The sequence below is a fragment of the Canis lupus genome, chromosome 12, assembly GCF_048164855.1.
Source record: "Canis lupus baileyi chromosome 12, mCanLup2.hap1, whole genome shotgun sequence".
NCBI classification, from domain to species: Eukaryota; Metazoa; Chordata; class Mammalia; order Carnivora; family Canidae; genus Canis; species Canis lupus.
Window position 1 is genome coordinate 33,313,120 of NC_132849.1, and position 12,019 is coordinate 33,325,138.

At 40.2% G+C, this 12,019-nt stretch overlaps 1 protein-coding gene across 1 annotated transcript in view; it reads right to left on the reverse strand.

Moving 5' to 3' along the window:
* The window catches only part of TMEM178A (transmembrane protein 178A), a 50,451-nt gene that overhangs the window by 30,752 nt on the left and 7,680 nt on the right, over window positions 1-12,019 (reverse strand). The gene's annotated exons all lie outside the window — the stretch shown is intronic.

Here is a 12,019-nt window from a genome sequence, read left to right on the forward strand (position 1 = left end):
ATAAATGATCAGAATTGATGATGTGATCGGAATTGATTGTTTTGGTTTGTTTTTGACACAAACAAGCAAAAAACACTTCCCTATTGCCTTAGCGTGGAGAACGGATTGGAGGGGGCCAGGAGTCACATACGTGATGGAAATACAAACAGGCTGCCTCAGGACTGCCCAGAGAAGCACACTCCCCGTGAGGGGGAGTCAGAGAAGTCATCCTAGAGTGAATTTTAAAACTGAGTCTGAGTCAGCCAGGTCATGGGTGGTGACACTAGGGGAAGGAACAGACATTCCAGACCCAAGAAGAGTAAAAGCAAAAGTGCAGAGATAAGGAGCGTTTCCAGGGACTGCCAGGATGGAGGTTCAGGGTTGCAGAGCATGAAGTGGAGAGAAAGGAGGATAAAGAGCCCAGAGGGGAGGCTGGCAGAGAACAGGCAGCCCAGTGCCGTTCCCCCCACGGCCAGGCCTCCTCCGGGAAGTTATCAGGAGCCACAGAAGGGTTTAAGCAGGCCAGCGATATGATCAAGTTTTATTTCAGATACATGATCCTATCAGCAGGGAAAAAAAGGGATATGAGGACAGATGAGAGTCGGAAAGAGGAGTTAACTACAAGCTTGGGCATCCACACGTTAAAATACTATGCATATATTAAAAATGATGAAAATTGCAAAATTCTTGTGGCTTAACACTGGATACAAAGCAGTATACACTGTGTTGTTTCAAATATGTCTTTGTGTATATATTTGACTGGACGAAAAGAAATCAAACTTTCACAGGCCTATTTAACTAAGTTGCAGGGTTATAAGTGATTTTTGTTTTCCTCTGCAGTTTTCTGCATTTTTCACAATGAGCACACGTTTGTGAAAGTTCATAAGAAGACAAATGTAAAGATTTAAACAACATAATTATGTCAGCATGAATGGTCCAATCAAACTGGTAGTGAAGATTTACATTTGGCTAGTGCCTGATATCCAGTGACCCTAAATCTCAAGCCACACGATAATATCATTCTCTCTGTATTCACAGAGAGGAAAATTAAAAAGGGGGAGGCAAAACTGATTCATTTAACATGATACAAAGGGCTAGAGGCAGAGCAGATAGGAACTAGGTAGATGTGTATACACTCTTGAATTGGTTCAATTCTTTTTGCTGAGAAATTATTTGAATAGAGCAGATCATGCACAATCCAATAATTAAGATAGCCAAAATAATTAGAAACAGTCCAACAGACTGCATGATTAGCAGCCCAAATCAATAAAGAAGAAGTCAATCTGAAGCCTTGGATAAATAAGGCTGTAGGCTATACTGTTACAGAGACCATAATTCCAGAATCCCAAGATCAAGAATGACAGTCTTTTTCTCGAAGTGAAGAGGGGTCAGCATGAGTAGCAGAAGGTGCCTCCAGACTGTTCCCATAGTCACCCACGCTGATTGTTAAAAAGGAGGAAAAAAATAACATAGGTGGCACACAATCGTGGCACACTTAACTACCGTGCCGAAAAGGATGACACAGACAGTCCCATTGGTCTAATCACTGCTGGTCTCCTGGCTTTTTCCCCCACACCTCCCTATCACCCTCGGGAGTTACCTAAACATAAAATTAATTAATTAATTAGTTTACATCAGAAAAGCTTGAAGAAACCCAGCAGTATTTTTTAATATGGCTCCTATAGCCTAAAGCAACATTCTTGGCTTTGTTGCATGGGTGAGGTGAGATTATGAGGAGGGAGGATGGGAGATGTAGGAGGTTTCCCAAAATTGCCAAGCTTGCAAGATCAAACAAGTGCAAATTAGTCAGTGTCCAAATATATGCTGAAATGGAAGCTACTGTACTTTGCAAACTAATAAAGTGGCATTTCCATGTAAATACACAGCAAATGAATCGCCAATTTACATTTTCTTAATCTGCGACAAGTGGTCTGGAGGATCAATAGGATGACAATTAACTAGGAGTTCAGCATCCATGGGTCCTAATTCAGCCTTGCCACTGCCAATCCCCTGTATCTGCTTTATCTAAAGGAGGCAGAAATGGGCTGTCATGGTACAGAATGGCCGGCAAGCCAAGGCTGTGAACCGGAATGACTGTGTGGGATGCCCTACAAAGGAGATCTGGCCGTGTCTGTCGATCATCCGGACACTCTCACAGGTCTGTCCATCTGTCCTCTCAGTGACCTCTTTCTATTTCTGAGCCCTCTTGGCCTTCTTGCCCTGTCACCATTCTTGATTTCTCTGGAGGAAGAATGGTCACAAACTTTACAGCGTTCAGTAAGTAGTACTTCAGACTATAGTTCTGCAAAATTTGCTCCTTGCAACACAGAAGAACCCCCAAAAGCCTACAGCAATGACAACCAAGTCCCGCAGTCTTCACTCACAGGAGTCCCTCCTGAAACCTCACCTACAGGTTCTTGCGCTAACTTCAGGCCTAATTCCTACGTGCTTCATCTACAGCCCTGTGTTCTAGCCCATTAGAAACAGCAAAGTGGGATATATAAAAGGGAAGCTAGAGGCAGGCAACAGAAGAAAAAGGAAGAGATATTTAGAAAAACAGCAAGCATTAAAACAAAAAATCAGAGAAAGCACAATTTCTTTGAAGAATAGTAGACTATGTTATTTAGTTTTGAGGCACATAGTTCTACACACCTCTGCATTCTCTAAGGGTACCTAAGTATTATGTCATCGTTCATAATGATAACCTGAATGATAACCTGAATCATTATGCAAAAGCTAAATTTAGAGCTCTCTGTTTCAGAGGGCAGGGGTGTGCATAATGCATTGAATAAATACATCCACCCATTAAGATGCACAGAAAGGTAGGTTTTAGCTATCTGGAAAACTCACTCTGACTTCCTGACACTCTAAATAAATCATAAAATGTAGTAATTTGGAAAACTCTTAGAAATCCCACCCTTCACTTTAAAAATGACCAACAGATGGGGTGCTTGGGTGGATCAGTCCGTTAAACTCAGGTCATGATCCCAGATTCTGGGATGGAGCCCTGAGGATTTAGAGTAGGAGGGTGGGAGGATGGGGGAGGGGGAGGTGGGGGTGCTGTCCCTGCTCAGTGGAAAGCCTGCTTCTCCCTTTGCCCCTCCCCCTCCCCCTCCCTGCTGGTGCTCTCAAATAAAATCTTAAAATAAAACAAAATAAAATAAAAATGACCAACAGAGATCTAGAGAGGTTTATGCGACTTGCCAAGGTCCTATGTGCAGCAGGAAGGGCCAGGGGTAGGCCAGGAATTCCTGGTGCCCAGGTCTCTGCGTCTTCCCCCTCCCAGGCCCCAGCGCCCATCCCTCACCTCACACACCAACCCCCAACCACATGGACACATCCCCCTCTGTACACAAATGGTAATTGCCAGCAGTTTCAATGTCATTCTCCTGGACCACACACGCTTACTCAGGGAACATGTGTCCTTTTTCTCCTTGTGAATAGCTGCTTTAAGTGATGCGGAAGGAATCTGCTGTGTCCATTTAAGGTGCTTTCTTTAATACTCCATGAGTCTCTCATGCCTCATCATATGGCTACTACAGAGAAATTTCACTTACCTAGTTCATAGTCTCCCACGGATTGTGTAAGCCTCTTCCCTAGTATTACCGTTTGTAAAAGGAAATGAAGAAACAAAATCCCCAAAGAATGAAGAAACTTTTTAAGCAATATATTCCCAAACCAAGAGACCAAAGTTAAGACCGTTATGGGATGGCTCTCCTCTCCCTCTCTATGAACTTGCTTCTCACCCATCTTCCCCACCACCATTCAGGGTAGGTTAGTAGTTAACTTTCTCTACACAGGTTTATTTTCCTGCTCTTAGATAATCTTCTAAGTACATCTTCCATATAACCAAATGCTTATGACAGGGACAAGGGGAGATGTACTACCTCAATACCCTAAACAACATACAGTCTGTCTTCCGGAAGTCACACTCTGGCTCTCTTGATAAGCACCAGCCTGACCCTGATGGAGACAAGGTTGATGATTGGCCTGCCTACCCAGTCTCTGGTTTGTGTGGAAGGATTTAAGTAAAAACAACTGGTCCTATCAAGGATTGGAAGTTGAGAGGCTAATTACAATTAGCCATTGTAATCAGTGCCATGGATGACGAAAGAGGTTATGTAGATATATCTTTTCCTTGGTAAAGGAGGAAACTTGGAGTCAACAGAAGTCATATCACATTCAAATTTTTTGAATAAGGCTTTCAGTAAAATTAATTATTACTCCAGTTACAGTATGTGGCAAGCCACCTAAAATATTATGTGAGGGGGGAAAAGAAACTAAAATGAATAATCAGGATTCATAATATGAATTAAATTAAACCGATCAAATATAACTTCCAGGTGTTTAATGCAATGGATAACTAAATTCAGAAAGCATACCTTTAAAACTTTTGAACAAAATGAAGCATAACACATAATTGTAGACTCCTCATTGACTTCACATGAATTATGAGTATTAAATACTCTTTGAAGCAAAGAAGGAATAAAGCTAGAATTTTTCCTGTAGTAACAAAAAAGGTGTATGATTTTTTCTTTCATCAAAATCTTTTCAAAACTTCTTCAAAGACATTTAAAAATGAGCGAGTAAGGCAAAATTTAAATTATACTATGCAATTTTCTAAAGGGTACTCCTTTTTGTTCTCTACTATAAACTCTGACTCCAGTCCCTAAAACCAGATATACCTTATTATTACCAATTCCCTATGAAATAATCTAAGAAGCAAAAAAAATTATACAGTTGAATTCTTCCAACCAAATGGCAAACATTGCTCCCACAGAAGAGAATCCCTGGAACAATATAGAAAGTCCCGCTTTCTCCTTTGAAATCCTCAGGAAACATAAAAGAAAATTAAGCAATAAGAAAGCCTGTCACATACAAAAGAGCAAAGAAAAGACATACGGGTGAACAGTTTGAAAACAGGAAAAGGCTCTCAAATTTGGATTGTCCTACTGCTTACCTGCTTCTAGAAAGAACTGACCTTTTCCTATCCTTATACTTTGCAGAGTTAATTAAGCCACTGTTTTCTGGGCATCCTATAATTACAGCCAGTTAATGCTGAAAGAGACCCAACAGGTTATAGTGATCCAATCTCTATTTACGAACGGGAAAATGAGGCTCTGAAGAGGTGAGGTGACTTGGCCAAGGTCACATAGTGAGTTAATAACAGGGTGGAGAAGATACCCCACATCTCTTGACTCCTCTGTCTCCTCAGAAAACTGCAAAATAAACTTGCTGGGAGGGAAATCACTTCAGAGGGCGAGCAAAGCCACTGGTCTCTAGGAGAGCCACCTCCGCTAGAGGAGAGCACTCTTGGACCCCATGCAATTCACCCGCAGCTGGAGAGCCTCCCTAGCAATGAGCCCCACACAGCAGAACAGCTCAGTGAAGAGACAGATGAAGGGCAGCAACCAAGAGTCTTTCTGTAGCTTATTCCAGCCATTCTGCTTTCTGGCCAAAGGAAGTATATAACTGGACTTGCAACAATTTTATTTTTTTTTTAAAGTGTATTTAATATACCAAACTGTAAAAAGAAATATTTTGCAAAACACTGTGTCAGTACCGAGTTCCTAATATTTCTAAAGCCCCCTACTAGGTCCTGTGAGAGAACAGAGATAACAGAACAGTTCCCTGGAAGCAGAGACTTCCCATGGAGATAAGCAGAAAGACAAGAAAACTTCAATAATAATACAATCCTTTAGTTCAGGATTAAGAACATTTATAAAGAAAATCCCCCATAAAGAAGCACTCTGTTAATTTTACACTGATTTTTTTAACACTTCAAAAATAAAAGCATAGCATAAATAAATGGTTTTTTTTTTTACCTCCACTACTATCACTACTTTTTAAAAATGCCAAGGACTTTGTCTTTTTTGAATTAATTATTAGAGTCCTAGGCTTTGAAAACTGAGAATAATTCTCCCTTCTCCTTATCCTTGAACTGAACAAAAAATGATGGAGTGGGCGAGAAGAAAATGAACCAGATAGGATGACCATAATATGAGTCAAGCCAATGTAATCTTTTTCAACAGCCATTCTATGGAAAGATTGCCATGTGCCAGATATTACGCTGGGTACTATCTGTCCCTGGCCTTAAGGTAGGGGAAAAAAAAAAAAAAAAAACAAGGAAACAAATCACAGTACAATGTAGGGAGTACCATCATAGAGGTATGTATAAAGCACACTGGGGTCTCAGCTAATAAAGCAGTTAACCTTGCAAAGGGGCTGAGGCTAGAGTCAAGGAATTAAGTATGACACTAAGCCTACAAGAAAGAGAGCCCAGATGGACAAGAAGGCATGGTATTTGCAGCGGAGGAAACAGGATATGCAATGATACAGACAGTGAAGGGCGTATGTATTGAGGGAACAGCAAATGGGCTGGTATAGCCTGACCCTTGATTTCTCAGAGGAGTGGCCGGGTATATAACCGGAAAGGTAGTTGGAGCTAACAGTGAAGATTATTTTATGACCTTTTATGAACTGCTGAGAAGTTTAGACTTATAGCCGTGAACAGTGGGAAACCATCAGAGATTTGTGTGTGTGTGTGTGTGTGTGTGGTTTTTTTTTTTTTACCATTTTAACCATTTTAAAGTGAACAATTCAATTTCATTTAGTACACTGTGCAGCCATTCCCTCTTTTTCCAGAACATTTTTATCAACCCAAAAGAAAACCCATTAAGCAGTCACTACCCATTCCTCCATCCTTGTTTTCTCTACGGATTGGCCTACTCTGGATATTTCTATAACTGCAATCATACAATACATTGCTTTCTGTGTCTGGCTTCTTCCACTTATCACAATGGTTTCAAGATTAGCAGCAAATCATTCCTTTTTATGGCAGAATAATGTTCCATTATATAATATACCATATTTTGTTTATCTATTCATCAATGGATGGGCATTTGGGTTGTGTTCACATTTTGGCTCATGTGAATAGCGCTGCTATTAACATTCGTGTAGAAGATTTTGTTTGAGTCCCTGTTTTCAATTCTTCTGGGTATATTCCTAGGAGTGGAATTGCTGGATCATTTGGTAATTCTGTGTTTAATTTACTGAGGAACCCCTCAGACAGAGATTTTTATTAAAAGCTAAGACATGATAAGATTGGATTTTAGAAAGATAAATAAATGTACTAATTTTTTATATTTAAAGAAACAAGATGCCCATAGAGATGGTCCTCCAAAGATTCACCAAATAGCTGCTCATTTGTCCCTTCCTGCTTTCTTTTCTTTCCTGCCTGCTCTCTTGTTTTTTTTTTTTTTTTTTGAACCTACAAATTGGCATGCAATCTGGTGGTCCAAATATATGTCCACCCACATACCTTGTGGCTCTACACCATCTTCTGAGGCTTCTGTGCTAAAATCCTGCTAGCTCAGCCCATCTGTAATGGTTCAGATTGTTTTCTTGCTTTGAAATTCCTGCTCTAAAGAGGTATCAAGCTTTAATAAATAGGTCTCTCAGTTTCAAATGAGACATCCAAGAGGAGCATAGTAATTCCATCAGAAAATGTGAGGTGCACTGAGGTGGGTCAGCTTGAACATGCCTGCTGAGATGACTGGGGCTCATCCTAACACAGTCTCCCTCTACTCCCTCCTCCAAACCCAAGATCATACATGGTCAAACAATTGCTTCCTCACGTGGCCTTCCAGCTTTGCAATTTTGAAAGCAAACACTTCTTCACAGAAATCTCAAGGATTATTCAAGCCCTATAAAGACACTAGTAAAGCGGCATCTCTTCAAATTAGAATTGGTTAGTTTCTCAGGTTTTGAGCATGTGCTTCTACCAACACATCAAGACACAGAAAACAGCAAGAGGATTTGCTAATTTTCTTTCTCAAGTTGTTAATAGTGATAGATGCACTTAGTAGTTTGTAATAATGGTCAGTGGGTTACCGGTCAAGGGATGATAATGAAACATATTATCGTCACTGTTATTTTCCTACGGGAAATTAAAACAAGTCATATTGTAGGGCGAACAGACTTTTATAAACCAGGCTGGCTTGGGGGTGGGGGTCAGGCATATTCGGAATAATGATTTCCACAGAACTCTTCTCTGGTGCGCACTGACCTTCTCTGTGTGTTGGTGGGGTAGGGGAATAAGGTTGTACATCCAGGAAGCACTGAAATCCTGATCTCACCAAGCCCAGTGCATATGAAATTTATAGCAACTGCACTATCGGACCTTAGAATACGTCTATATCCCCTAAAATGCACTATTTTGAACATTTTACATTCCATTTTTTTAAGTGCAATTATAAATAAGCCTCCTTAGAAACAATCATGAAGTTCCTGGGTCACTCGAGATTAAAGAACCACAACCAGCTCTTCACAAAAGCACCAGGCTTTCAAGGCACTTCCAAGTGCCCAAGAAAGGTAGCAGAGTATGCTGCCCCAAAATATGCCATTTTTTCATGAGGATTATTGTGAGCTGAAGGCAATTGAGAAGAAGTAGATATAAGAAAATTTCTCTGCTCTCCTCCTTCCCGTCTCTACCAGAGAGGATAGAAGCTAATCACCAGAGGCATCTCTAGACTCATATCATCCCAGAGACAGTACCAAAGGAAACTACATTTTAAAAATTGCTAAAACTGGTCATTATCTGTCATTGGTTTCCCTCATATATTTGCCTTCCCACAATTTGTCAGTCCTAGAAGCTCAAAGTCCTTTTCCTTTGTATGGTCTCTTCTTAAAAATATATTGTTCTTTTGTTATGATGCCATATCAGCCCAAGTTCTAACCACCACTTTGAGTTACTTATCTGAGTGCTCCCAAATATATGCACCATGTACATTTCAAACTTCTATTTGTTTTCTTTTGTTAATCTGTCTTCTGTTTTATAAGGTCCCAACCAGAGAAGCTGGAGTGTAAAAGGAAAAAGATGTTTTTCTTCCCCTATGCCCATCAGGGCAGGATAGAGAGAACATAGTAAATCTGGAAAAGCTAGTAGAAAATCTGGGTTCTCTTCTCAGTCCTGATCTACCTACAGAATGACCACAGGTAGGACTGGACTGCCATTTGGAGTTTGGATATTGTACACATGAATGATTTGGTCCTCCAGTCATCCCCAGACACCACCACTGTGCACTGTGGTTGTATATACAACGTCCACACTTCCTTAGCTGACAGAGACCAAATTTTGTTCATCTGTCAGGCAGCTAAATGCTTCCCTGGGGAGACTGGGCTCTTCACCAGGACCAGGGAAAAAATTAATTGGTCTAAGGGAATTATGATAATTCCATTCCATTCACCAAGGATTGGTTTAGGAATGGTCATGTGACAATAATCTCACCAATGAGACCAGTGGGAAGTCTGTTCAGAGACTTCTGGGAAATTACATTTATTATAAAATAGATTCACAAAAAATGGGGCATGGCCTCTCTTCCTTCCTAGCCTTTGAACTGTCAGCTGTGTGAGGAAGTGACTCATGGCACTGCTGTGACCAGGAAGAAACAAGCCTGAAGGCAAAAAACACCCATGTTGGGACTACTAAAGCCCAACAGCACTGAATCTTTAATCAGCCCAGGGAACAGGTTTCCTCCAGACATCTTGTTATGGGAGATAATACATTTTCCTTGTAGGTTAAGCCATTTTTATTTGGGTTTTCTGTTATTTGGCACCAAGAGATCCTTAACTGATAAATCCAGCTATGTAAGTAGATGTTTGTCAAGTGCTTTATTAACTGCATTTTAAAAAATTAGACCCACAGCTCAAATTATAATGTTTCATACCTAATCAGAAATGCTGCTCTACCTGGCCTTTTCAAAAATAAAAACAACTCTAGAAAAACTACATATATAGAACACTTGGCGACAGGGAAAAAAGAAGTCTGTCATTTTAACCTGTAAATAGAATTAGAAGCATGCTAAAACAAAAACTCTGTTATCATTTAGAAATAAAAATATGCTCTAAAAAGTACCCATGCCACAAATTTCCAAAATGAAAATCTGGGGCCTGTTAGTAAGAAGCACTCAATTTCCCCCATGGCATATCAAAATATTACTGCAGAGTCGTCTGTATATGTGGATTAGAGACAAGGGAACGACTCTGTTTAATGCCTCTCAGGGGCTCTCAGATATATTTATTTCAATAACTATGTCGCACTTGGAGGGCATACAAAACTGCGACCTTCTATACTCTTTTTCCTATCACTGTAAAAAATTTTTCCCAATTCAGGTATGTTGGGATCAGTTCTGAAGATGAACAGGAAATGAGTTATTTATATGGCTCCCAATTTTCCAAATCAGTGGTGATGCCTGGGGATGACTTTGGGGGACCAAACCATCAATGTGTACAATATCCATCAGCTCCCATTACAAGCATCCAAGCCTGAAAACTATGCAATGTAGATAAAGCCCCCATCCCCACTGCCCATCAGACTGCTGTCTGTTTAGCTTCTTCTATATAAGACTGAAGGCCTCCCTTAGCCAAATGGTAGACTCTGTTTTATAAATTAAAACAAATTTGAAATGATGCTGATTACAACACCCCCTCCTTCACAGGTGTTCTGAAAATAAGCTTTCAGAAAGAAAAGGAGGGAATTTGAACTGGTATGCCGAGAACTGATAGGTGCTAGTAGCAGATGTGAAAATCTTCTGTTATGGGCTTCGTAGCAAAAAAAAAAAAAAAAAAAATAGGGTGAGAATCACTGCTCAAAGTTCCCTTCAACTCTATGGATCTTTGATTCTACATGAGCTCACCCATTTTCCTCCTACCAAGCTGAGTCTCCTCCAGAAAGAAAAGGTAACTCTTGAGAAAAAAAAAAAAGGAAAGGAAAGAACTACAATGTGACTTTGATGTTTCTTCGGTGGACATCTTCTGGCTGGGTTTTATCTTTTACTACTGAATAGCAAATGCTTTCCTTGTGTCTTTTGTTTTGTTTCCACAGTTGAACAAAAGACAGTATTTTTCAGAAATATTCATGTTAGCCATCACTGTCACTTTTCCTGCCACTCCTTACTTCAGCTTATCTCATTATTTTTCTAGTACTTATGAGTTTCAGCTTTCTTCAACCAATACTTCCATTGTCTGAACACCCAGTCTCCTACAATATGTGCAAAGAATGAAGTGACCCAGCACAAGGGATTCTGAAGCATCACTGGCATAAAACAAACACTGAGCTTCAGTTGGCCTAGGCTCAATTATATGTTTGGTTTCTTCTCCCCTTCAGTTGTCTCTTGTGACATCAAACGGTCACTGCGATGATCAGTTTCATAATTTCTCAATCACGTGACAGGCGATCAGTTCTGTTGTTTTTCAGGATAACTTCACTGAGTACCATTTAACAGGATGTATGGGTTTAAAATTCCATGACAACTGTAAACATCACTGTAAGCAGTTTTCAAAATTGTGAGAATTTAAGAAATGGCATCTAAAGTCAAATTGACCACTTACCCAGACCTCCTTCCTCACTACTCTGGGTATGGTTAAGGGAAAGCACAATCCTACAAGAAAGGAGGACATGGCACCCATATTTTTCACTAAGCAGCCTCTTATCTTCAAAAGTGTTTCCTTTCCAACACTCAGTAACATTTGTTGACTGATCGTTGAGTGAAGCAAATGCTCACATCCCCTACACCAAATAAAAATCCTGAACATGTAAACAAAAGAGATCCAAGCCAAACAGAGCCCTCCCCACTCCCCCACTCTCCCAATCCTGCCTGTTCTACTGTGACAGACCCAAAGTCTGCACGTCAGTGCTTATTGGCAGATGGAAGCATCAGTGTTGATTTGCAGTTGAGTGACCTGTTGCAAAGAGACAATTACGCCTTCTGGAATTATCAATACATTCAGAATTTCCCATTTATATTTCTGGAACCTTTTCTCTGCGTGCCTATCTAGTATCAAATTACTTGAGAAAACCAAAAGGGAACACAGCACATCCTTTAGGTCCTTAGAGGAGAAATTAGTTGATTGATTTTTACCTGTAAACAAAATATCAAAAAGTCTGAACCCTGGGGGACACCTAGCAAGTTATAGGAAATAATTCCATGTGTCCTCAGCAATTTAAGATAACAGAAACTAAAATGCGGTTCGTATTGCT